This window comes from Triturus cristatus, chromosome 11 (assembly GCF_964204655.1).
Source record: "Triturus cristatus chromosome 11, aTriCri1.1, whole genome shotgun sequence".
Classification (NCBI taxonomy): Eukaryota; Metazoa; Chordata; class Amphibia; order Caudata; family Salamandridae; genus Triturus; species Triturus cristatus.
This window is the reverse complement of record NC_140594.1, coordinates 761,187,541-761,212,651: the sequence shown is the minus strand read 5'-3', so window position 1 is coordinate 761,212,651 and position 25,111 is coordinate 761,187,541. Positions and strand designations below refer to the sequence as shown.

The 25,111-nt window shown below is 45.6% G+C and overlaps 1 protein-coding gene across 12 annotated transcripts in view; it reads left to right on the top strand.

Moving 5' to 3' along the window:
• AMMECR1L (AMMECR1 like) overlaps positions 1–25,111 on the top strand; it is a 1,417,960-nt gene that overhangs the window by 61,598 nt on the left and 1,331,251 nt on the right. For 10 of the 12 annotated variants that reach the window (XM_085634451.1, XM_085634444.1, XM_085634449.1 and 7 more), the window contains one exon: positions 23,900–24,001. The gene's annotated coding sequence lies outside the window, so the exon portion shown is untranslated. Of the gene's footprint in view, positions 1–10,941; positions 11,195–23,899; positions 24,002–25,111 lie in introns of all 12 variants that reach the window. The other 2 variants (XR_014970645.1, XM_085634445.1) reach the window with 1 other exon arrangement.

Sequence of the window (25,111 nt, the reverse complement as noted above, 5' to 3'; positions counted from 1 at the left end):
GACAGACCTGTGTCTGTCCCTAGGCCGAAGGGAGTTCTGTTCACAAGTAGTTTCAAGTGTGACTTGAGCTATGAAAATTTTATTTTTCCATGAATGGTTGAACAACACACTTGGCATCCTTACCGCCCAAGCCTTGTCCAGTCAGTTTTTCTCAATACTCTTACATGGTTCAGTTGAATGGTTATCTTTTATGACATTTCATGCCGTCGCTGTGCATCCATGTTGGGGCCTACCTCTCCATCCTCATGTGCCTCTCACCACCAGATGCTCAAGTTTTAAGTCCTGAAGATGTTCAAAGTTCCATCATTGTTGATTGTTGCACACTATCACAAACCCCATCAAGGGTCTCCCTTTCCTCCATGTATTGCTCCTTTGTATAGGCATAATAATGAGAAGATAGCCTGCTGCTGCGCCTGCAGGGTTCTCTTCTGTGCTGTGGTAGGGTTGCTCTGTCTGGATTCATCCCTTTTATTGATGGAAGTCAATGTGATCCGTGGGAAAGTGTGCTGTTCATTCATGGCTGAAGGGAAAAAGTGCTGTCTGGTGGGTCTTTTTTAAACTTACAATAATGTTGGTGGTCCTCAATCCCAATACCTTCTCTCCTGCCTTTTGGTCTTTCTTTGGGAGCAGAAGTGTTTTCTATACAAGTATGCATGTGACCCCACACTTGTATTTGATTTAGAGTAATATAGGTCCACTCCGGCTCAGAATGCAGACCATTCCTATTTATTCAGTAGAGTAGCCATATCTACTTTTATCAAGAGACGTCATCACAGTGCCTCTCTAGCATGCTTCAGCCCTTGTTTTACTGGTAACAGTTCCTTAGGAAATGCCGTTGCTGGACAGTTGCTGCTTTCTGGTCAAGTACAAAACCATGTTCTGAGGCTTTTCATCTTCTATTATTTTCTGTGTATTAACTATTTATTCTAAATGATACTTTTCCAGACACACCACATTAAGGACGTGAAACACAGATTAGGAATCAGTTTACAGCTGTGCTCTCAGTTTTGATAGTGAGAAACATGATGCTGGGCAATCTGGTCAAAGTTGGACACTGATTATATTAACATTTTACTGTCCCTCAGCTTGGTATTGGATCACCTGGTGGATTATCAGCTCAAATCCATTCCCTTTCTTTGGAACATGGAACTTGTCTAGGGGTTGTCTTCCTGGTCTTATCCCCACCACAGTCAGCAACTGTTGGCTTACCATCTTCCTCCTGCGTCACGCATTCTTTTATATTGCTCAGCCCAATACTATCTACTGGTAGTGCATGTTAACATACTTACACAGCATTCGTAGACAACCTGTGCATATGTTATTTGCTATATCACAATTGGTTATATCGGCATCCTTTAAACTAGAGATTGTAAACTTTCTTCTGGTGCACACCATCACAGCTGATTTGACTGTCAAGGGTGTCACATAGTGTTTCATTGGGTTAAGAAGAGCTTTCTGTTTAACTGCCACATCAAGAACCCCTTTCAGAGGGCCACAGGGCATGCAGGGGCTACAAAGCTTAACTGTTGTGGTTCAGGCCTTTTACTCTACTATAAAGCCTAAGCAACTGGGCCATGAACCCCTTCTGCACTTGATTCTCATTGATAGCTGTGGCCAGTCAGAGGTTCCCTCCTGGGGGTAATGTAGATACAGGTAGTGAACATGACTCGTAACCCAAAGTGCAAACGGTAAGAACAGTAAATCCATGTCCAGTCAAATACTTGCTTTTATAAGAGTTTTTTTCTAGCTATACACATGTAAAGAAATAACGACATTCAGAAGCAACAACACAAACCCCTTGAGGTCGGGGCTATCTCATGGCTCAGTTCACAGTCTCCCTCTCCTGGCATACGGGGGTCCCCTAAACGACCCTCCTGCATACGGGCTACTCCCTTACACCCTGCATAGGAAGATAGTCCTCTTGGCAAGGCTCCCCACTGGACCTCACTCCCTGCAACTCTCTCCTCTTCCTCACAGAGTACACTGGTCTTGACAAGCATGCAAGTGCTGGTGCTCCAGAACGTGTCTTCTTGATTTGCCTGGGTGATCTCCCTCACCGAGCAGGGAGACTAGCAGGTATTGGCCCCCAGTCCTGGTCACAGGCCGAAGTCTTGCAGAACTTTCCCTCTGCATACAGCCTCGGTGCTTGACAGATGACAAAGTTTGGAGTCTCAACCTCCCCTTCTTAGTGTCTATTTCCAGACACCAAAATGTGATTTAGGGCCAAAGTATTTGAAGATTTATCTTGGGGTCCTGCTTCTTTTGAAGTGTCCACCTCTCCTTTTCTTCTTTCCCCTTGAAAGACTCCAAAGCTGATTGACCCACAACACAATTCATGGGAGTGACCAGATGTCACACCTGGATGCCAGCCACAGTGATATGTACATGAAAAAGTTAACCCAAGGCTCCCAGCTCTATGCTTTATGGTTATCATCCCCATCTCCTTTCTGAGATGTGTGCAGGCCCCTTCCTTGTGGTCTATCACTGAATTAAAGTGCAACCTTTTGAAGTGTAAAGGGAGTGTACCTTTCTCCCTTCCTCCAGTGTGTCACACCCAGCTCATAGGAATGAAGCAATACACACATCTGTCTGGGAGGATTCCTCTCCTCTTCATGTCTTCACCAAGCAGGCCTGGGTGTCCCTAAATGGAACCCAGGGTCCTCCGTGTAATGCACCATTGTAGGCACACTTGCATTCAGTGTACATTCATACAATAGACACACAGCGCCAGGGTACCCGTGGGGTGTTTGTTGCGCTTAATAAATATTATATACATACATACATGCATTCAGCACACGCATGCAGTTTGCATTCACTGCTCATTACTATGGCTTCTCTGTATTGTACCAGGGTGTGTTACTTACAAACGTGCGCACACACTCACTTTGTGCTTGTTTCACAGCACTTCACCCAAGCACACATACACCCAGCACATGCTTTCATTGCTCATGTACTGCACAGCATTACGTCTGTCATGTATTCCTCACATGCATACATACATTGAGCACATGCACTAATCTCGCATATACTACATAGTACTCCTCCTCTATCCTTGTACTGTATCCTTCCCAGGCACATCCAGCGCAGAGCCACTACTACTGCGCTGTAGCAGCCCTCCACATCTACCTGATGTAGATCAAAGGCGAGTTAAGCACCCAGATGTGGACCTTTTAAGGTGAGTGAGCTTGTAGGCCTCCCTCCAGTGATACAGGGTAAAAAGGACCGTTCACTAATACTGATCACTACATGGTATGTTGCCACCATTGCACTCCTGCTCCTTAACGCTTGATGTAGGAGGGTAGCACTTTGGGCGCCCATCACGCCCAGACATCAATCAATAAGACAGGCCTATGTCACGACATGCAGGCATGATCCGTGTTTACCCATGACACAAAAACAGCATTAGGGATCCAGACGACAGTGCGGTTGGGCACCCGGGGCAGCAGTACAGGTCTGTAATAATGCCGAGCACTTCCCCCCCTCCCAACATGTCATAAGTTTAAAATTCTGTTTGCTTGAAACAAATGGCTCGGTTACAAGTAATTTAATTTCCATTGCTAATTGTGACACTAGAGCAAAGGATTGCTACAGATACATTCCCGCAGCCACAACTGACGTTTAAAAAAAAAAAAAAAAAAAAGTATACAGGCAAACATTCTGTATCTTGGGGTTTGGATCTCTGCTGACATCTTAGACCTATATAAACTTAATTTGTCCCTTTACTGGCTGAGATTTGGAGGGACTCGCTGTATCTTGGCTTGGGAGAATCATTGCTGTAAAAGTGAACTATTGCATGGGGCTTCTGTATTTGTTCCCTGCCCTGTCCATAATATTGCCCCAACTCTTCTTTACTACCCTAAAGAACGCCTTTTTAAAATACTTCTGGGGAGGGCTTGAATAGCCTGTCGAGTACTGTAGGAAGTTGGCTCTGTATATACTTTACCAAACCAAGGTATAGTGTGCACAAAGTTCAGTGGAACCCCAAAGGTAGGCTGAGGTAAAAGTAGATAGCACCTTGCTCTCTCTTTGTGGTAGTGTGGACGAGCAGTAAGGCTTTATCAGAGGGTAGTGCTAAGCATTTGTTGGACACACTCAATCAGCAAGTGATTGTCAGACACTCAAAGACTGAACTCAGACCAATGTTTGCATAAAAATATTCTTAGTTATTTTATTTCCTAGAACCAAGCAAGCCTGGCATAAGTAAGTGATAAGTACTTTGCAGTAATAATACAGTTTGTAAACCGTTTGTATTTCAGTTGTATATATACTTTTGATTTGATTACTGTAGAACTACTAGTAATGCAATGTTTTGAAAGATTGTACATAAACTTTGTATTGGCTTTTTAGTAGAATGTCAAGTAGATTACTTTACAGATTAGTCTTCTTATACAGTGCAGTATACCTGGATACTGCACTGGGACATTTCCTTTCAACGGGTAAGTAAAAGCGTTTGTTATTTGGTTACAGTTTTAGACTTTTAAAGATTTTGTAACTCCACACTTAGAAACTTTTCACAGAAAAACAGTCAAGGTTATCCTATGGAGGAAAGTAGGGTTATCGGTTCAAAGGTAAATATTTGGTTGTGGGAGTTAGTATTCTGGGGGTCGACTCGGGGGTCCCCCAGGGTCAAGGATGCACTCTAGTTACACCCTCAGCAGCACTAGGGCGGCTGGGTGCAGAGTCCTGAGGCCCAATGTTATCCAGTGGGGGATAAGGGGGCCTCTGGTTGATGGCTGCTGACAAGCAGGCCACAAGGTTGTGGGAGCCAAGCTTCTGGTGTTAGGCTCAGGGCAAAGGGGGATCCGGTTTAGCACACAGTGCACCCGCAGCAGCGGCTGGTGCTGGGTGCTGTTTTAGCGTCGGCTGCCCTGTTTTCAATGAGGATTTTCGCTTTTGGTCTTTAGCTGCAAGCTCGGTCCAGGAAGACTTCCGCGATGAATCAACAGCTGGGCAGGTAAGTTAGAGGGCTCGGGATGTAGCTGCAACTCCAGGTTTTTTTTTCTCCAGGGCAGCTGGATGCAGGAGCTCGGATTTCACCTTACTGGGCCACTCTGGGTTGGTGGGGGGGGTCGGGGGGGGGGGGGGTCTCCGTGCAGAGGCTGAGGGCTATGTCAGGGGTCAACCCATGGTGGACTCGGACTCTGGAGCGCTGGGGGAACCTCGCTGGGACCGGTGGGGCCACTCTAACTCTGGCCGTAGGCTTCGTGTGCAGTGGTGGTTCCAAGCATCTGAGTCTCTTGGCTGTTTCTTTTGAACAGAGCTGCTCTTCGCAGGAGATCCGGTCTTTGTTGAAGGTAATCAGTCCTCCCAGGGTTCTGGAAGTCGCTGACTGCAAGACAGTGCGACTTCTGGTGCAGGATCTCTGAAAACTGCAGATGGGCAGGTACGGCTGGGGCCAAGTCAGTTGTTATCTTCAGTCTCCTCTGCTGGGCCTCTTCTTTTGTCCTGCGTAGGTTGCGGGAATCTGCCTTGGTTCAGGGCTGTTTCCTAAATACTGTATTTAGGGGGCGTATTAGGGCTCTCGAGGTTAGTAGCCAATGGGCTACTGACCTTAGGGTGACTACACACTTTGTGTGCTCACCCCACATGGGGGAGTGGAGAGTGCCTGCCATCTGAAAGATGGCAGGCACTGAAGAGTGGGCTTCACCTCTCCTCCTCCCACCTGGGGGGTGGGGTTGGCAGACGTGGGCACACCTTCTGAGCTGTGCTGATTTTTCCCACCTGTCTTCTGGCCGAAAAGGAGGGGAGACGAGAAGGGGGCCTGTTCCTGATAGCAGGAGAGGCTAGGAGTCTCATTACAAAGGCGCAAGGACTTTGAAGCTCCCCTTCCACTGATGGCTCTTCCTGGCCTGGGGGAGGTGTGAACACCTCTTCCCAGGAAAGGCTTTGTTTCTGGGCTCAGGGAGCGAAGGCTTCCACCCCAGTGGTCCATAAACCACTCTCGTGGTGGCAGGCTTGTGTGTACCAGTCCGGGAACCCAATAGAGGCTGGTCGTTTTTCAGGGGACATCTCTAAGATGCCCTCCAAGTGCATTTTTCATTAAATCCCACACTGGCATCAGTGTAGGTTTAATGTGCTGAGAAGTTTGATACCAAACTTCTTCGTTTTCACTAAAGCCATTCTGGTACTGTGGAGTTCGTAAGGACAAATTCCCAGCACCATATGCTCTTAATGGCAGTACTGCACTTACAATGTCTAAGATTTGACTTAGACACTGTAGGGGTACAGGGCGCAAGCGCCTGTACCCTCACCTTTGGTATAGTGCACCCAGCTAGAGGGGTGGCTGATCTATGCCAGGGCAGTGGGGTTGTAGGCATGGCACACAAGGATGTGTCGCAAATATCAAAGAAGGGAGTGGAGAGAAGGTGTCCGGAGGGACACTGGGAGTGGATTCAATCTCCCCTTACTATGATTCATAAACCAGTAGAATCCACCCACAAGAATTCAAGGTGTAACAAGATGTGGGTGATGTTTCCTACAATGGTAGGAAGCACACTGTGTACTTTAAATGCTCATTAGCACAGAGTCCCCTGCGTTCTCTCAGAAGGCTCATGAGGCCTTGGACTTCTAGATAGCAAGAGGAGATAGAGATATTACTTTGTCGCCAAACCATTTGAACATAATAGGCACACTATACATATAACTTACATATAGTATTCCCTATGTTCTGGACAGTATTTCACTATCCTTTGTGATTAAGGTAGGGATCTGCGTACCTATCCTGAAGAAAAAGCATCTGGCTTCGAAACATGTTGACACAGACACACAGGAGGTGTTGTACATTAATACGTTAAACCTCCATCTCACTGGTTTTAACAATACCAGCAAGGGGGTTTATTAAAAATCTTTCTAGCCCCCATTTGCCAGGTATGTTTTAACGTTCACTCACTAATCACTGCTGACCTTACCACTCACACCCTCACACACTACACATAGTGGTTACATCAAGTGCTCCCGCGTATCCGTTGGTTAGTAGCATGCTGCGCTCCGTAGAGGAGTGCGAAGACCCCTATGATGAAGCATGACACCAAGGGCCCTTTTGGTGTGTGAGGGGTATTTAAAGAACACTGTGCTTCCTACCATTGTAGGAAACCTCACCCGCAAGACCACACATCTTGTTACACCTTTGATTCTTGTGGGTGGATTCTACTTGTTTATGAAAAACACAAGGATGTGTGCCATGTCGACTCTTCACTTTGTTCTGCACCAAAACGCGCAGCCTGCAAAGGAAGTGTGTGCGTGTAAAGGTACAGGGCCTCTAAGGGTGGCACAATAAGTGCTGCAGCCTTTAGGGGCCTTCCCTGATCAGTGCCCTTGGTACCTGTAGTATGATTTACCAGAGGCTGACCTGTGACCAGAGTGCCAATTGGGGGTACAAGGTACAGTTTTTGGGAAAGAATACAGGCCCTGGGAGCCTGATTGGCAGGGACTCTGGGCACATCAAGTCAGAGTGCATCAGTCTGGCAAAAAGTGGAGGGGGGGACAGGGCTCGAAAAATGTACTTGACCGCTCGCAAATGCGAGTGAATTTCTTGATGGGCGAGCCAGTTTTCAGGCCTACTTGACCGGCCTGGCGAGTGCTATCTGCCACTGCAGTACCAGGTGAAGGCTCTAGGGGGCAGCACGTACGACGGGAAAAGCACAGGCAATCCAGTGCATGCACCACCTAGCATAGCGGTGGTGGTGTGGTGCGCGGTGAAGGCTCTAGGGGGCAGCATGGTACGACGGGAAAATGCAGGAAAAGCATAGGCAATCCAGTGCACGCACCACCTAACATAGTGGTGGTGGTGTGGTGCGCGGCCTATCGTTTATGTGGGTCCAAGGCCGTCAATCTTGTAGCGCGAAAACGCTACCAATGATGACCCTGGACTGATGGCCCTGGACATTTTGGCCAGCCCCCGCGCTGTGCTGCTTAAAATGCAGCAGTGACGCAGCACGCCACCACGCGCTCTCTTCACTGGAGTCGGGAGTGCAGGGCGATTTGGCTTGCAGTCTACAGGAGAGGTGAGTCGCAGTTTTTTCCATTGCATATATATATTGTATGTAGTTTTGTTGGTTACTTTTGCACTAATAGGAGGATCGAAATTGAATTAGTGTCTTAGAATGGAAATGGAAAGCCTTGTACGGCATCAAGACTTTGTACAATGCAGAGAGTGAGATTTTCTTTAACGTGACAAGGTAGCCCCCGCTTTGCAGATTGCTTTGCTTTGCAATCTGCTTTGACCTCCAAGGTAGGTTTCTTTAACGGGTCTTGTTTTTTTAAGCGCAGATGTCAAACCTGTGCTTGACAACTATTCTTCTAATGTCAGTTCTAAATATGTGGTGCCTGAGCCATGTCAGTGTCACGACAAGAGGTTTTTATTGTCTTGTTGGTGTAGCGGTTGTGTGATGGGGCGCTAGAATTCTTTAGTGGGTGGAAGAAGCGCCTAGAGGGGAGGGTTTCTCTGCAGAAGGATGGAGGCGGATTGGAGACTGTCCCGAGATCTGAAGGCAGAATGGTTGAAACGATGTGTCCTCCAAATAGAGGTTTACATCTGAGGCCCTGACAAAACGTGGATCAGGAATCCCGTTTCGAGGATTGTATTTGAGGGGCACATTTTGTTTGCATGGGCTTTTTGCCCTCTTGATGTGGAGCAGTTAAAACGGGAGGGCGAAAATCCAGTCTGCACGACGGAAAACGTGTGAATTTGTGTGCAAAGTACGTTCATTTACCTAGTCTAAGGTGCGGATTGTACAGATTGTGTGACCGTTAATTACCACACCCCTGCAAACGGTAATGAGCAGGAGCGTAATTTGCACCCACAATTGTGACTAGTTTGTAATAGCGTCGCCGTCAGTCTCTTGTATTTACAGCCGGGAGAAAAAGTAATGCTGTAGGAGTTTCCCTTCAAAAAGTAAGTTTAGGCCCAGAGTTAGGCTTTATTGGGAGGGGGGGTGAGCTTCACTAGTGACATCGTAGATGTTGTTTCCGTAAAGAGATGGTGCATGCAGGGAACCGCCTCAGCTGCGCTGCTAGAATCCACAGGGCAGACCCCAATGTCACATTAAAACTAGACTATTGGTTTTGTCAGTGCCTATTTCTGAATGCCAGGAGTACTTTTTGGAATGATTTGAAGGTTGTGTCCATCAGATCAGAGAGACCTGGTAGCTTTTATTTTTGCTGCGTGCTGGTTATAGGGAGCTTTTTTTTTTTTTTTTTTTTTTTTTTTTTTTAACCCTTTATTTACACATCAAATATTCAGTCATGGGCCTACAACCGCCTGGGCCGGCCGCTAACATAGAAGGAGGACAACAATAATACAGCAGTCAAGAGAGCAGGAGCAAACCTCACGTGTAACGGCTGCAGACGCATACGACTTAACCCAACACTACAAAAAGGTTTCGTATTGTCTTTTTTCTTAAAAAAGACAACAAAAAGAAACTTGGACCAGGCATAGGAACTCCATTAGCAGGAACTTGCTCTCTCATGAGCGGGGGACTACAGCGACCATGCAGCACACTATACATCAACTCGTGTTAAGAAAGGCAGGGGGGGTGGCAGGGAAGAGACCAGTCCTCAATCCTGCAATGCGAAAGGGAGAAAGACCAGGAACATCAAAGTCAAGGGGACATCGTTGCGTCTGGTGCAGGATTTTCTAATATGTGACAGTGAGTGTGCCTGAGCGGAGACGTTTAACTGCTATGTGCGTGCCTGCCTGCCTGGCATAAGCAGTGTTGCAGATGGCCCGCTGGTGATCCAATGTGTCTGTGGTGGGTAAGTTCATTACACCCTTGCCTCCTTTTCTTTTGTTAGTCTTGTTGGTGCACTGCTGTGATGCAAGTCCACCTTCATAGTAAGTTTATTTGTGAAGCGGAAATCCTGTCTTGGGAATTCGGAACAACTGGTGTGTCCTAGTCCAGTGCCAAAATGAAAGCTGTCCCATATGAGAGCAAACTGTTAAAATGGCACAAGTGCACCTACATCACTGAGGAGCAAATGCAAGTGTATATTTGTGCAAGTATCTGAGGGCAGTCTGAGAGTGAGTTTTGCAGCAGAGTGTTCAGAAATTAGTTTTTGATCTTTTCGCTGACATAAAGGGCTGCAAATGCACAATTTGGCTCCATTGTTTTGCTGTTTTTCTTGCAGAGACCCCCATGAATCATTATTGGGTGGTTTGAGCTTGCTCACTTGCATTGCCCACTGGCCAACAAATATACTGTAACCTGCCCCCCTAAACAAGCATAGTCTCGCCTTTGGGACCTTATAAGTATTTATGCAGCACAATATCCTTGGTGCAACCAACGTTTTCTTGGGTTGTTGGCACTGCAAATGTTTAGAAAAAAATTCATATGCGATCAATTTGTGGGTCGAGTGCATTGATGTTGGGTTGAGTAGAAAAGTCTACTCACTCGACCTGCAGGTCAAGTAAGATTTTTTTAGATTTGTCGTGCCCTGTGTGTTTTACTGCAACAGAAACCCAGCTTCCTACAAGTACTGTGCAGGCCACCAAAGGAGGGAGGGAGGATGACCCTTACTGATATTCACACTTACTATGTAGCTTCTCAACTGTGGATATTAGCAGGATGGAACGCTCGTAAATTGCAAAAAATTATGGTTGCATATGGGTAGGGTGGTGGCAGGCCCCTCCCTTTAGGACTTAATTTGCAATCTCCAAAAAAACAGAAACCTAAACGAGTAGCTAAGCATTCATACCACCGCAACCCTTCAAATTTGGCATTATACTGATTACAAGATCCACCTTATTAATTCCCCCCCCCCATCCCCCCCCCCCCCCCAATTCACTTTAATCTGTCCTTTACACCAGCATTCTATCCAGGACCCTTTGATACTTGCTGTTTAAATGACTGTTTGCGAATAAGTGACCTATATTAAAAGAGCTGCAGCATTAAGTCTTTGTTTGAATACAAAAAAGAATTTACATTCGCCCGTTATATTTGCCAGCATCGTTTTAGCACTTCAGCGCCAGGGAACTCCATTCCCCGTATTCAAACGTGGCAGGAGCCGCCCACGCACATCGGAAGCACTCCGGAGGCACCAGGAGGTGCTTAAAAGTGGCCTAGAGCTCCCGCGGCGCGGGACACGCGCGGGTGGGACCTTCCTCGCCCGGGCCGGCCCGTCTTCGCCAGGAAGAGGCAGGGCAGGGCCACCCCCCTGACATCAAGTTTACTTGGGACTAAGCTTCCGCATTTGAAAGGTACTGTTCTCCTTGCTCCGGCCAATAGCACCCAAACCTATCCAGTTTTACCATAACTCCATCTATAGTGACTGCCTGGCCTCTTATGGAAGTTTCCTGAGTAGCTCGCTAGTGCCATATAGGTAATTTGTCGCCTTGTCAGTTTGGACAGTGGCACTCTAATCATAGAACTTCATTGCTTTGTATTTGTTGATACTGCAATCCTGCCCCTCAGTGTGTCCCTAGTAGTATTTTCTGCCCTTCATTGTTCTACCTGAGGGGATGTCGTGACATCTCAATTATCCCATATAGCTTTGTTGCTTATGCGCTCCCCCACCATTGCCTGTGGTTTTTAATTTATGAACCTACAGCTTTGGGTTTAGCACAAGGAGTCTGCCTTTTTATTGTATCAGGGCGGTATGGGGAAAAAGGAAAACTGTGGAAGTTCTCGGGGGAGGAACAGCGGGGAAAGGGTAAGAAAGCCAAAAAAAGACGACCAAACAGCTAATGCATAAAAGCAGCAATTGTGTTATGGGCCGCATTGACAACCTAATCGGTGACTGTGAGGAGATTTCAGCAGCCCCCTTGGTTTCTGACCGTGGCCCTACTGATGTGCAACTCATTTCCCGCTCCACTTCCCCTTGTGGAGCATTATCCATCCCAGAAGCGTTTCACTAATCATTAACAAAGGTGCCTCTATTGACTACACAAGTGGACACATCTCCTACAGTGAGAATTCATTCTCCACCTCCCAATCTAGATAATATAAGCCAACTCAAATCTGCACTAGAGTGCACCTACAGATTTTCCCCTTTATTGAATCTGCATGAGAATGTTTTGAACCCTCAGTCAACTGATGGGATAGGAGATACTCCACACGTTCTAGCCCCCCCCCCCTCCCTTATTTGTGCAAGAACTTGTGCTCGGATCAGCTCACTAGTCCGATAGTGGACCTAAAGGCGCAAACAAGAAAACTCGCTGAGGAAGTCAGCTCACTTAAGGGTATGATTAACACGTTCACTGAATCACTGAAATAATTAATTCAAAACACACCTTGTGCCGCTGATAGACCTTCCTTGCCACAGCAACCCAAGACTAGAGAAGCAACCATTGCTAGTACAGACAGAATAAATAGAGATTTAAACACCAATTTGGCAGACCACCACACACTTAGTAAAAAGCAATCTACGCCACATAAAGGCCCGGTTAATACACTGACTTCAACTCATTACACTCAAGAAAGGCAGTGTGGTCTAGGACGACAGAGCATGAGACCCCAAAACGATCACTACACGTCTTTTAAAACTTATCACTGTTTGGGATCCCCGGCAAAAGAGGAATCCCGCAGCTATGAGAAGCCAATGACTTGCACTCCAAAACACCAATTTTATTTGACTAATGTTCCCAAACAACCTCCTAGTTTAATAATAGAATTCGAACAATCTTTGATCAATAAAAGCACCCAATGGCTCAGACATGTGAGAAAGTGTAGATCCGTAATCGGGGATGAAATACTCTCTGCTAAAAGGTATATATCTATAGGCTCTAACCCTGATTACGTTTGTCTTACATTAGCTAGTGCGGATTTGGTGGATAATTTAGTGGCGTTTGTCATTCGGACATCACACCTGAATACATCCAAAATCGGGATGAAATACAACCCCCCAGCTTTACAAAACAACCAAAATTACAGCAATTCTGTTTCAACATGTAGTGAGGGATCTACTTTACATATTATAGATTGAAGTTTATGGAACATCCCTCCCTCACCCCGACTGAAGGAAGCTGCTCATCCAGGTGGTGTAGCCAGAAGCCGCCTCATGGCTTCCCCCCCATAGTAGTATAGGCGGTCTGGTAATAGCCGATAAGCCTACTGGGCCAAAAGAATGTATTCAGGCTGGTCTACACTGTTCCTCTAAATATCAAGATCCCGTCCAGTCGGCATATGCCTCGAAAGAATGTACCCAGTTTGACCCTCGTAGTCCTTCTAAACGTCAGGACTCCAACCAGTTGGCATATGCCTCCTGGAACATAGCGGGACTGCAAACTAAAATATCATCCATGGTCTGGTCAGCATTCATAGAAGCACAGGACATATGTGCCTTCCAGGAAACATGGTCACTCAATCCAATCTACCGCTCAGGTTATTTAAACTTCTTTAAACCTGCAATTGGTGGACCGAAAGGTAGACCCTCAGGAGGGCTCACCATTTGGGTTAGGCAGCGTTCCTGTTACAAGATAGAGGAAGTACAGATCGATAGTCCTGATATCATGGCAATCGTTTTACTATCAAAATACCTTCCTCATTTAATGTTGATCAATGTGTACGCGAGAGGTCTTGTGGGCGGTAGATCATCTACCACAATCTCCCTACTTGATAGCTTCTTAGATCACAACAGAGACACATGTAATCTGGTGATTGTAGGTTATTTTAATTCTACATTCGAGCCCCTTGACCAAGAGGACAGCAATCTTAGTGAAGAAGATGCTCAATGGAGCATCACTTCATTAGAGCTGCCACCAATTAGGAAATGGATAGAGGCGGCCCTCCAACTAAAAGCACTGTTTGGAGAGGGGTATCAGGGCAGTGAACAGGAGTATCCTTCAGATAGATTAGGCTCCCACACACATTGCAACGGCCAGAAAAGTAGTCTTATCGACCACATTCTTATTAACCTTGAGCACTGGTCGTTTCTTACTGACATGGAGGTATGCGCGAGAAATTAAAGTGATCACAACCCGCTCCTGTTAAAGATGCTGGCACCAGGCTTCGTAATGGCCCAGCCACCAGACAATCAAGAGGGTGACAGCTGACTCCCTTATTTGTAATGACATGAGACGGGTCAAATGGGACTGGATTATAGATAATGACAGCTCACTTGTACAAATGAGGGCAGCCGTGGCATGCATTCCAGCAGTCCGTCAAAATGCCACCACACAGGGCAAAATTAATGTCATTATCACTCAAGCTCATGATTACTTGTTTGGCAAAATAAAGTCCTTCTTTGTCAAACCGTATAAACCAAGTAGCAGGGCTATCCCTAAGCATGAACATTGGTACAACAAGGCATACAGAGAAGCCTATGAGCAGCTGTCCTTAGCAATTAAATCTAAAGTAATGTGTAATATTAAAAATGCATGAAAGTCGTACAAAGCCATCCTACTTACAGCGAAGAAGGAATGGGATGAGCAAAGATGGCAAGAGCTCCTTCAGGCCAGTAAGGAAAAAAATATGCAGACATTTTGGCAAACAGTCAAATGGGGCAGGGGTGGCCAAGGACAAACTCTCCAAAATCACGCAGCGCCAGACCAGTGGGTTTCATTCTTTGAGGCGCAATTTGCAGTTGAAGCTAAGGGTGGCATAGACGACCAGTTCCAAATACCCAAGTCTGATGCGTTTTGTTTTTTGATAGAGGGGGGGGGGGGGGGGGGGGGTCGAATCTGCTCTGAATGCAGTACCAAAAGGAACAGCCCCAGGCCCAGACTGCATACCGGCAGAACTGTTCCTACATGACAGAGATAATTGGTTAAAGTATATTCAGCTGCTAACAAACGCAATAGCCAGTGGAGCCCCTATACCCGAATCTTGGCATGGCGCTGAAATCTTATCTACAAAAGGGGGACCGATCCTGCCCGAGCAACTACAGGCCAATTAGTCTAATCAACTCAATTCAAAAGATTATGGCATGGTTAGTGCTGAGCAGAATCCGGTCTTGGATTTTAGCAAGTGACATATTATCCCCCCTACAAGCAGGATTTTGTGTACATGTTCGTACTATTGACCATGTTTTCCATTTTATCTTAATATACAGGCGTGTCGTAACAATTGCAGGAGGCACCATTTACGCCTCTTTCGTTGACCTCCAGTCTGCATTTGATATGGTTCCGCGCAATAAGTTATGGGTAGTTTTGAAAGATTTAGGGATGCCTCTAGAACTATTATCCGTTGTTGTGAGACTGTACGAGGCCAACTATGCACAAGTTTGTTGGGGTGCACAGGGCAATACCACCAATCGGTTCCCAGTATCTAAAGGGGTTCATCAAGGGTGTGTTATGGCCCTAACCCTATTTTCGTTATTTGTAAACTGGGTCGTCCATTACTTTTCTACACCCTACATATGCTCCTTCCCTTGCAGGTACAAAGGTACCGATACTTGTGTTCGCCTATGACACATCGTCTCGTAAACAAAAGCAGGGTTGCACAGAGCGTTGAGGCGTTTTGAGGATTTCTGTAAAGACTATGAATTAGTGATAAATGTGAATAAAACAAAATTCAGGGTCCTCCACGAACACAATGCTGTTAAGGGTAGGGTCTTTATGATTGGAAGCAACTAGAACAAACGGACGTCGTCTTTTACCTTTGGATTACACTAGGCTGAAAGCTAAACTGGAAGCCCCAGATTGACCTTATGGCCCTCAAACACTGTCAATTGGTAGGAGCACTATTAAAAGAACACAGGCTCTCGCAAACTAAGCAGATAGGCCCAGTACTAAAGATCTAGAACACCAAAATTAGGGCCTCTACCCTCTACGGAGAAGAACTCTGGGGCTTTGATAATTTGTCACAGTTAGTTACAGCACAGAATACATTTGTGTGAGGCCTCACTGATCTCTCGCAAAACACTCCACTCAAGCACCTATATTCTGACATGGGATTTAGTACACTGGATGAGGCAGCAAGATTTAGACCAATTGCATTTTGGTGTAGATTATGGTCCACCCCGGAGTTATCACACTACGCCAATGTGTTGAAGGATGTTAGAGCTGCTTATACATCTTGAAAGATTACCTGGCTGCAAAAGGTGAAGTGCACATTGGTGAACATGGGCATGAGCCACCTGTGGGAAGATCCAGCCGGTAATCTGTTTCCCTCAAAGATTTCAAGGAGGCTTATTGGTCTGAGGTCAAAGCAAACCGCATACGTACTATTAAGAACACCCTATGTATGAAAACTTCTAGGATATTATAACCAAGCCCAGTGAAAAGTGATTATTCTATCAATTTCGGGTAGACACACTTCCGGTCAAATCCTTCACCCAAAAGTGGCTCCAAATCTCTGATGGCAAATGCTTATTTTGTACCGTGCAGGATGAGACCGTAACACACATCTTATTTGCATGTCCTGCTTATTAGGCTCCTCGGGACAAATGGTTAAAACCAATCTGTATCAATATGGATACCAGGTCATGCGCCATAGCACTACGAATATTAAAGACTAATACTAAAGAGTCTATTGTGATAGCTATTGCAACATTTTTGAGCTGGCTGTGGAGAATTTCTTAAAGCAGCGGGCGACAACGTCTAATAGCAATACATAGTATGAAGTACCTGCCACTGTCCCGGCAGCTTAATGTCTATTACGGGTTCTTTTCTTTATCCTGTGTACAGATCTACCCATGTCTAGATTAACCTTAGTATTTGGCTACTATTGTGATGAAATGAAAGCTAGGTAACTGGGTGTCTTAGTTGCATCACTCAGTCTATGGGTTCTAACTGTTTTTAGCAATTTTAAATGGCTGGCTTTTACTGACTTTTCGATCATGCACTGTAAATATCTCGTATGATACCGTCTAAGGTCATGAGTTGTTGCTGTATCATTGTTTATCATTTTCAAACCATGTTTTTATCTTCTAGTTTTTCACGATGACCATGTAAATACCATGACTGTCTTTTATGATCAGTGCGATCGAAAATAGAAATTGAATTGAATTAGATAAACAAGAAATACTTTGTTGTGTTCAGTTAAGTCATTGGGTTTCACGCTCAGCCATCAAGGAGGCTGTAATGGAACACCCTAATGAAGGGAAATGTCCCAAACTCCTGGGCAAATCCTTCAGAGCGGCAGTGGAACCACCTATGGCATGACTTGCATAAGACCTCACACCGTAATCTAGGCAAATGAAGGCATTCTAATCTCTTGTGCGACTGATATTTATATCTGACGAAATTACATAAAATTTACTATTTGAGGCATATGAGCTGCAGATCACACACTGGGCATAGATCGCCATCTGGTGTTGGGCTCGGATGTTTGCACTATGTTGTTGTCTTGGAAAGTCTTTGGAAGGCACGAGATAAGTGGCTCCTCCTTTGGACAATAGTGCGCATGGGCATCGACTCTTATCGTCAGATTGTTTTTTTTCTGCCATCGGGCTCGGATATGTTCATCACACTCCAGTTCGGTGTCGTTACTAATCATCTTTTCGACACAAAATCTTTCACCCTTACTTCAGGATTGTATTGATCGCGTTCCCATTCGATGCGCATCTCTCAACTTCGAATCTTCGATTCCGGTTGTCGACGCAGGCCTTCGGGCCTACCTGCGCCATCGGGCCTTTGGCTTATGGAAAGGACTCCCTTCAAAAAGTGTCCTAAATGTGGATCCAAGTTTCCATACGCCGATCTTCATGAGGTGTGTAACCTCTGGCTTGTGCCTCTTTCCGCTCCAAGTAAACGATTCGGTATCGTCTAGCTCGAAGAACCATGGCTCGATCATCGACATCCGTTCCCGACAACTTCTTCAGGAAGGCATTGATGTGCAGGAGCAGATCCAACACAGCACCATCAGCTCCGAAGCCGACGACTCCGACGTTGAAGACATCACTCTGGGGCAGCGGGTCGTAAGTACTGACGTCGACCCCTCCCCACCCCCCATTCCTAAAAAGGCTTTGGTCACACTTTCACCTTCGGGCCTAGGTGCACACCGGGACAGAACTTCTCACGCCCCGCCTTCGGGCTCGGCAAAGAAGCAGACCCAAAAGCCTTCAGGCCACACGGGATCGGTGCCGAAACTCCATCCCCGGCACCAAAAACCAAACCACTACCTTCCTCCGCACCAACGCCTTGTTCCACATCGACGCCGAAATCCACCGGCACGGACGCCCTGGCTCTGTAAAAAATAGTCGTAACCGAGCAAACACCCAGTTCCGAAAGCTTCTGCCGCTCAGCCTTCGAAGCCCAGAAAATCCTTGGAATCCACTAAACTTCAGATTTCCCATCACCACTGGCGCTCAGCCTATGTATCCGAAAACCCCATCGGAACCGAAATAACCGGTACCGAAGCCCATACTGGAATTGAAGAAAACTCCAGATTCCAGGTCTAAAGAGCACAAAACCACTCCAAAACCTCTGACACACAAACAATCGGACCCGTAAAGATCGGCACTGAGGGAACACACATCAGAGGAGCAGCTTTTTCGACCGGATCCAACCCAAAAGACACTTCAAAAAGACCCTAAAACAGGGTAACTCATACTTAGCCCTTCAAAGAAACGGAAAATGGACAACCCTGTACCAGCTCCACTTCCTTTGAAAAAGAGAGATATTGCAACTTCTCCTTAAGGATCCCTTCTCCCCCTCCCCCTCCACACCACTCTCCTATCCCATATTCACACCCCTCACCATCTCCTCCACGTCCGGATGATGACACCTCTGAGGACCTAGGGGATGATCAACCTTTAGGGGAACCCAGTCCGCCTGGTACCCCAAAAGACCCATGGGAGGATTATGACACACCAGATGTCCCAGACTCACCACAGGACGACATCTACCCATCTAGGCCATCCCCTCCTGAGGATACTATAGGGTTCGCTCAGCTTATACAAAGGGCAGCAGAATATCACGGGGTGACCTTACACACAGACCCTGTAGAGGAAGATTTCCTCATGGACACTTTTGCACCATCCCAAAGGTCCACTGCCATTCTCCCAATGTTGAAAGGGGTAATCAAACATGCTCCTGAAGTGCTTAAAGACCCTGTAAGGGCCAGAGTCATTAACCCCAGGGTAGGAAAAAAAAAAGTGAAAAGCCGCTCCAGCTGACCCTGTTTATATTAAAGGGCAAGTACCCTTAGATTCCTTAGTGGTCTCCACCAGGAAAAGGGCTAATTCACAAACCACAGGAGATGCCCCACCTCCTGACAAAGAATCAAAACTACTGGACGCGTCTGGTAAAAGAACGGCGTCCCAAGCCGCTATCATATGGAGGATTGCCAACACACAGGCTATGCCCTCAAGATATGACTGGGCACACTATGAAGAGCTAGAGACACTACTACAACACCTTCCAGACCAATACAAAACACGAGCTAATGATCTCATCCAGGAAGTCAAGCTCATAACTAACACCTCAATTCGTTGTGCTCTGGATGCTGCAGATACAGCATCCTGGGTTATTAATACCAGTGTCCTTTTATGCAGACATGCCTGGCTACGCATTTCTGGCTTTAAGCCCGAGGTTCAAACCATCATCTTAAATCGACCATTTGACCAGGAACACTTGTTTGGGCCCACTATAGATTCCTCTTTAGAAAAGATGAAAAAAGATACACTGCCAAATCTATGGTAGCTTTGCAATCGCAAGCTCCCAGAAGTTCCTTGCGTCGCTCCTCTTATAGGGGCGCCTCTAGAGGTTTTGCCACTGATAACCCCTCCACTTCATACAAGAGTCCCGCCCAATCTTCATCTAACGGAGGCTATTACAGAGGAGGCTACAGGGGCAACAACAAGGGTTGAGGCAAAATTACCAATACTCGTACCACCTCCACCCCTAAACAATGACTTCCCTCCATTCCCCTCGGACCACTCTACTCCGGTCGGGGGAAGAGTGACACAGTTCCTACCTGTCTGGATGATTTGTCTCACTCACCTGTCTGTGGCGATGTTGTTCCAATCAGGTTACTGCCTAGAACTCACTTCCACTCCCCCAATCATACCACCCAAACAGCGTCCAATGTCAACAGACCACTTAACGCTTCTTAAACAAGAGGTACTTTCCCTCTTACAAAAACATGCCATAGAACCAGTTCCCCTTCATCACCAAAACACAGGGGTTTACTCCCTGTAATTCCTCAATCCAAACGGACGGAACTCTGAGGCCCATCTTAGACCCCCGGACGTTCAACCTCTACATACAATCTGACCATTTCCACATGGTCACTCTTCAACAGGTCCTCCCGCTACTCAAACAAGGCGACTTCCTTGCAACATTAGATCTCAAGGACGCCTACTTCCACATTCCCATTCACCCTGCTCACAGGAAATATCTTCGGTTTGTGGTGGACGGACAGCGTTACCAGTTCAAGGTTCTCCCATTCGGAGTCACCATAGCACCCAGAGTCTTCACAAAATGTTTGGCAGTGGTGGCAGCCCACCTAAGAAGACAACAAATTCATGTCTTCCCATATTTGGACGACTGGCTCATAAAAGCCAAATCACATACCCAGTGTGTAAATCACACACACACCACAATCCAACTACTTCATGATTTAGGGTTTACCATAAACCTCGCAAAGTCGCACCTTCAACCATCCCACATCCAACAATATCTGGGTGCCACAATAAACTACACAAAGCCTTGCTTATCCCAGTCCAGCCAGGATAGCAAACATGCACGCCCTTATAACCAGATTCCAGCCGCAACACTCACTCCCAGCTCGAATCTTCATGCAACTCATAGGGATGATGGCCTCTTACATATTCATAGTACCTCATGCAAGACTCCAGATGCACAACTTACAAGAATGCCTGGCACGTCCGTGGAACCAAGGTCAACTAACAGATCTGGTGTTGGTGGACGACCGCACATTTCGATCTCTGCAGTGGTGGAACACCCAAAACCTTTCCAAAGGGCGACCTTTCATAGAGTCGGTTCCACAGATTGTGCTAACAGCAGACGCATCGCTCACCGGCTGGGGAGCTCATCTACTTCATCACACCATACAGGGCACATGAACACCTCAGCAAAGGCTACTCCACATCAATCATTTGGAGTTACTAACCATCTTTCTGGCATTAAAATCATTCCAGAAGCAGATATCAGACAAAGCTGTCTTTGTCCGTACGGACAATATGACAGCAATGTACAATTTACAAAAACCGGGGGGGGGGGGGGGGGGCACGCACTCTCTCCAGCTCTCTCAACTAGCACAGAGCATATGGAGATGGGCCATTCCTCAAAACATATTCCGGTTGGCCCAACATCTCCCAGGAATTCAAAATCACATGGCAGATCTGTTAAGTCGGCAGACACAGCAGATTCACGAGTGGGAACTTCACCCACAAGTTCTTCAACCGTTCTCCAAATGTGGGGGCAGCCAGAGATAGATCTCTTCGCCACACATTACAACACAAAATGCCCAATCTTCGCCGCCAGATATCCACACCCATTGTCCAAAGGCAATGCGATATGGATGAACAGGTCAGGCAGATTTGCATAAGCTTTTTCCACCTCTCCCACTAATTCCATTAGTGGTGCGCAAGCTGCAACAACAGTCGCTAACACTGATCCTAGTTGCTCCAACATGGGCCAAACAACCCTGGTATACAACATTGTTGTAACTATCCGTAGTCATGCACCCAAAACTATGCCTCTCCCCACAGCTCTTAATACAGAACCATGGAGAGATTAGATACCCAGATCCAGCACAGCTCAACCTGGCAATCTGGCTCCTGAAGTCCTAGAGTTTGGTTATCTCAATCTTCCACCTGATTGAATGAACGTCATCAAAGAAGCTAGGCGCCCCACCACTAGGGCCTGCTATACAGCCAAGTGGAAAAGATTTGCTATATACTGTAACAATAACATCAATCCTCTAGATGCCTCCACTCAGCACATCATATGTTACCTACTGCATCTTCAAAGATGTAATCTAGCATACACATCAATTAGATTACATCTTGCTGCCATTGCAGCTTACCTACAAAATAGACAACATCTGTCACTGTTCAGTGTGCCTGCCATTAAAGCATTCATGGAAGGCCTCCAAAGAATAATTCCTCCCAGGGTACCTCCCTCCCCAGTGTGGAATTTAAACATCCCCACACGATTAATCCAGTCAAACCTCTACATGAATGCGAGCTACAATTTCTGACATGGAAAGCCGCTTTCCTTGTAGCCATTACATCTTTTCTAGTCAGTGAGCTACAGGCACTAACTATTCAAGAACTATTTTTACAACTCCATCATAACGAAGTGGTTCTCAGGACAAATCCCAAATTCCTTCCTAAAGTTATTTCTCCCTTCCATCTAAACCAATCTGTTGTGTTGCCAGTGTTCTTCTCGCAACCACGAACAGTAGCAGAAAGAGCTCTTCATACCCTAGACGTAAAAAGAGCACTACTCTACTATATTGACAGAACAAAACTTTTTCGCAAAACAAAGCAACTTGTTGTATCCTTCCCACCACCACATAAAGGCAATCCCATATGAAAATCTGGCATTGCAAGGTGGATTGTCAAATGTATACAAATTTGCTATCACAAAGCAAAACGTACACTGTCTATTCCCCCCTCAAGCCCACTCTACTCGCAAGATAGGGGCTTCAATGGCATATTTAGGGAACATTCCCTTAGATGACATCTGCAAAGCAGCTACATGGTCTACACTGCACACATTCACAAAACACTATTGTGTAGATATGCAGGCAAAACAAGCTAGTGTGGGCCAAGCTGTACTCAAAACGCGATTTCAAACTACTGCAACAGATATTGGTGGTCGCCGCTAAGGAGGAGTACTGCTATGCAATCTATGCAGTGTGTGATCTGCAGCTCATATGCCTCGAACGGAAAATGCTGCTTACCAGTATGCATCTGTTCTTGGCATGTAGAGCTGCAGATCCACATACGCCCACCCACCTCCCCGGCTACCTTTATCAGTTCTAGTATTATCTTATTTAGATACTACATACATGGACATCTATTTCTGTTTCTCACAAAACTCCATCATTTCCCTTATTGGCGAAAAAACAATCTGATGATGGAGTCGATGCCCATGCGCACTGTTGTCCAAAGGAGGAGCCACCTATCTTGTGACTTCCAAAGACTTTCCAAGACAACAACAAAGTGCAAACATCCGGGCCCAACACCAGATGGCGATCTATGCGCAGTGTGTGGATCTGCAGCTCTACATGCCAAGAACAGAAGCATACTAGTAAGTTGCATTTTCCTTTCTGTCCGTCTGGTGTGATGACGTGAGTTTGGAAACATTTGACATCTGCTCGCCAAAACTAAATTTTTTGGGGAAACGGTTACTGATATGCCCTAAAACTTTACCGGAATACCCCATCACAAAAAATATTTTCCTTTTTAGAGCTGCTCCACCGGAGCTTACAGTACCCGCCTTTGGCATCTTATGGCCATTGAAAAATTGTCCCGGTATTGAACTGATGAAGCCAAAGATTTTGAGCTTATGTGGGAAACCCTGTTGAGCTTCCTATCCAAGGCAGCGCCTCTGAGAGCTTGTCCACCTAGATTGAAAGCACTTGACCTTTTTTTAAGCGGAACTAATTTTAAAGGTGAAATGCGATGTATTCTGTATCCATTTTAACAATGCGCAACAAGTACTGCTTATATGTATTATAATATGGACATAATCGGCTATCTTGACTGCATGTACAATTGATGTAATTTAATTTGCATATGTAAAACCGCATCTTCCAGGGTGGGGAATTTTTTTTGGGGGGGGGGGGAATTTAAAATGCTATTGCATGCCTACTTGGAACTACTTTTGGCTGGGTTCGCTAGAAGTTTTATATTGACTATACTTCGGCATGCTGCTGTAATCACTTTTATACCATGCTGTATTACAGCAAGGTGTTGAAAACTAAATTATAATGTTAAAAAAAATAGGTTGGCCTCATTCTTTAGAATGAACATTGTTTGGCTAGACTGATGTCCATCACAGTCAGCTGGGATGTCTGCCTAGTGTAATTCCAACTTTCCATTGCAGGTATGGCCTTGATGGGAAGGAAGAGATGAGAACGTTCCTACCATACACACTATAACTACCTTTCAGACACCTGGGCTTCTGTCACAGCAACTGCTGTTACCAGTAAGTACTGTAAATGCAACGGAGAATAATATATCTGTCTTTATTTGGAGTTAGTAGGTGTGAGAAAGTGGCTCTGTATATATTGTTCCCAAATAGGTACAGGGTGTACAGAGTCCACAGTCCCCGGAGGTTTGGCAGAGGCCAAAGTTAGATATAACCTTACTCTCTACAGTGGTAGCTTGGTCGAGCAGTAAGGCAGTATCAGAGGACAGTGTAAAGCATTTGTTGCACACACTCAGTCAGCAAATGGTCTCACACACTCAATAACTGAACTCTAGGCCAATGGTTTATATATAAAATATATATGCTTGTTTTATTTTAGAACCAACAATAGGTATTAAAATATACTTTCTCAGAATGAGATGTTTTATATAAATACTTTTGCAATATTCAATTGACTTTTGTAAAAAGTTACAAGTGGTTGCAATAGGCAACACAATTTTAAACACAATAATGCATTGAGTTCAATGGAAGTTTCAAGTTATTTGCAACAGATTACTTTTAGGATTACTTTTGGAATTCCAGGACTGGATCCTAGATTCAGTCCTGGGTGAGTACTTGGAATCAAGTGATACAAGTCGACTTAATTACTGTAATGATTTTTAGACCATATTTTGCTATTTTAAAAGTTGACACTTAAAAAATATTTCATAGAAAACAGTCAATGATTCCCTATGGCAGAAAATTCAAGTTGCAGGTATAGTATATTCTCGTTACTTTTCTAATCCAGTACTGGGTGCCTAGACTCAGTGCTGGGACCTTTATCCAAAACAGGTAAGTAATTACGTTTTCAGAAGTTATACGATTTTTAAAGAATATTTAAAGATTGCAGAAATTGACACACAAGAAATTTCACAGAAAAACAGTCAATGATTTCCTATGGGAGAATATTGGGTTACTGGCAAGTACAGTTGTAAGTATTTTTCAGAGTCAGTGCTGGGCACCAAGATCCAGCACTGGGAGTTCACCTAATAGCAGGTGAGTATTTTCGTTTTCGGTACTCTGCTGATTTTTGGTGAATATTTTAAGTTTTGAAAAGTCCACACTTACAAGAAATTTCAGGAAAAACCAGTCAATGTTACCCTATGGAGAAAATTGAGTGATCGGTTT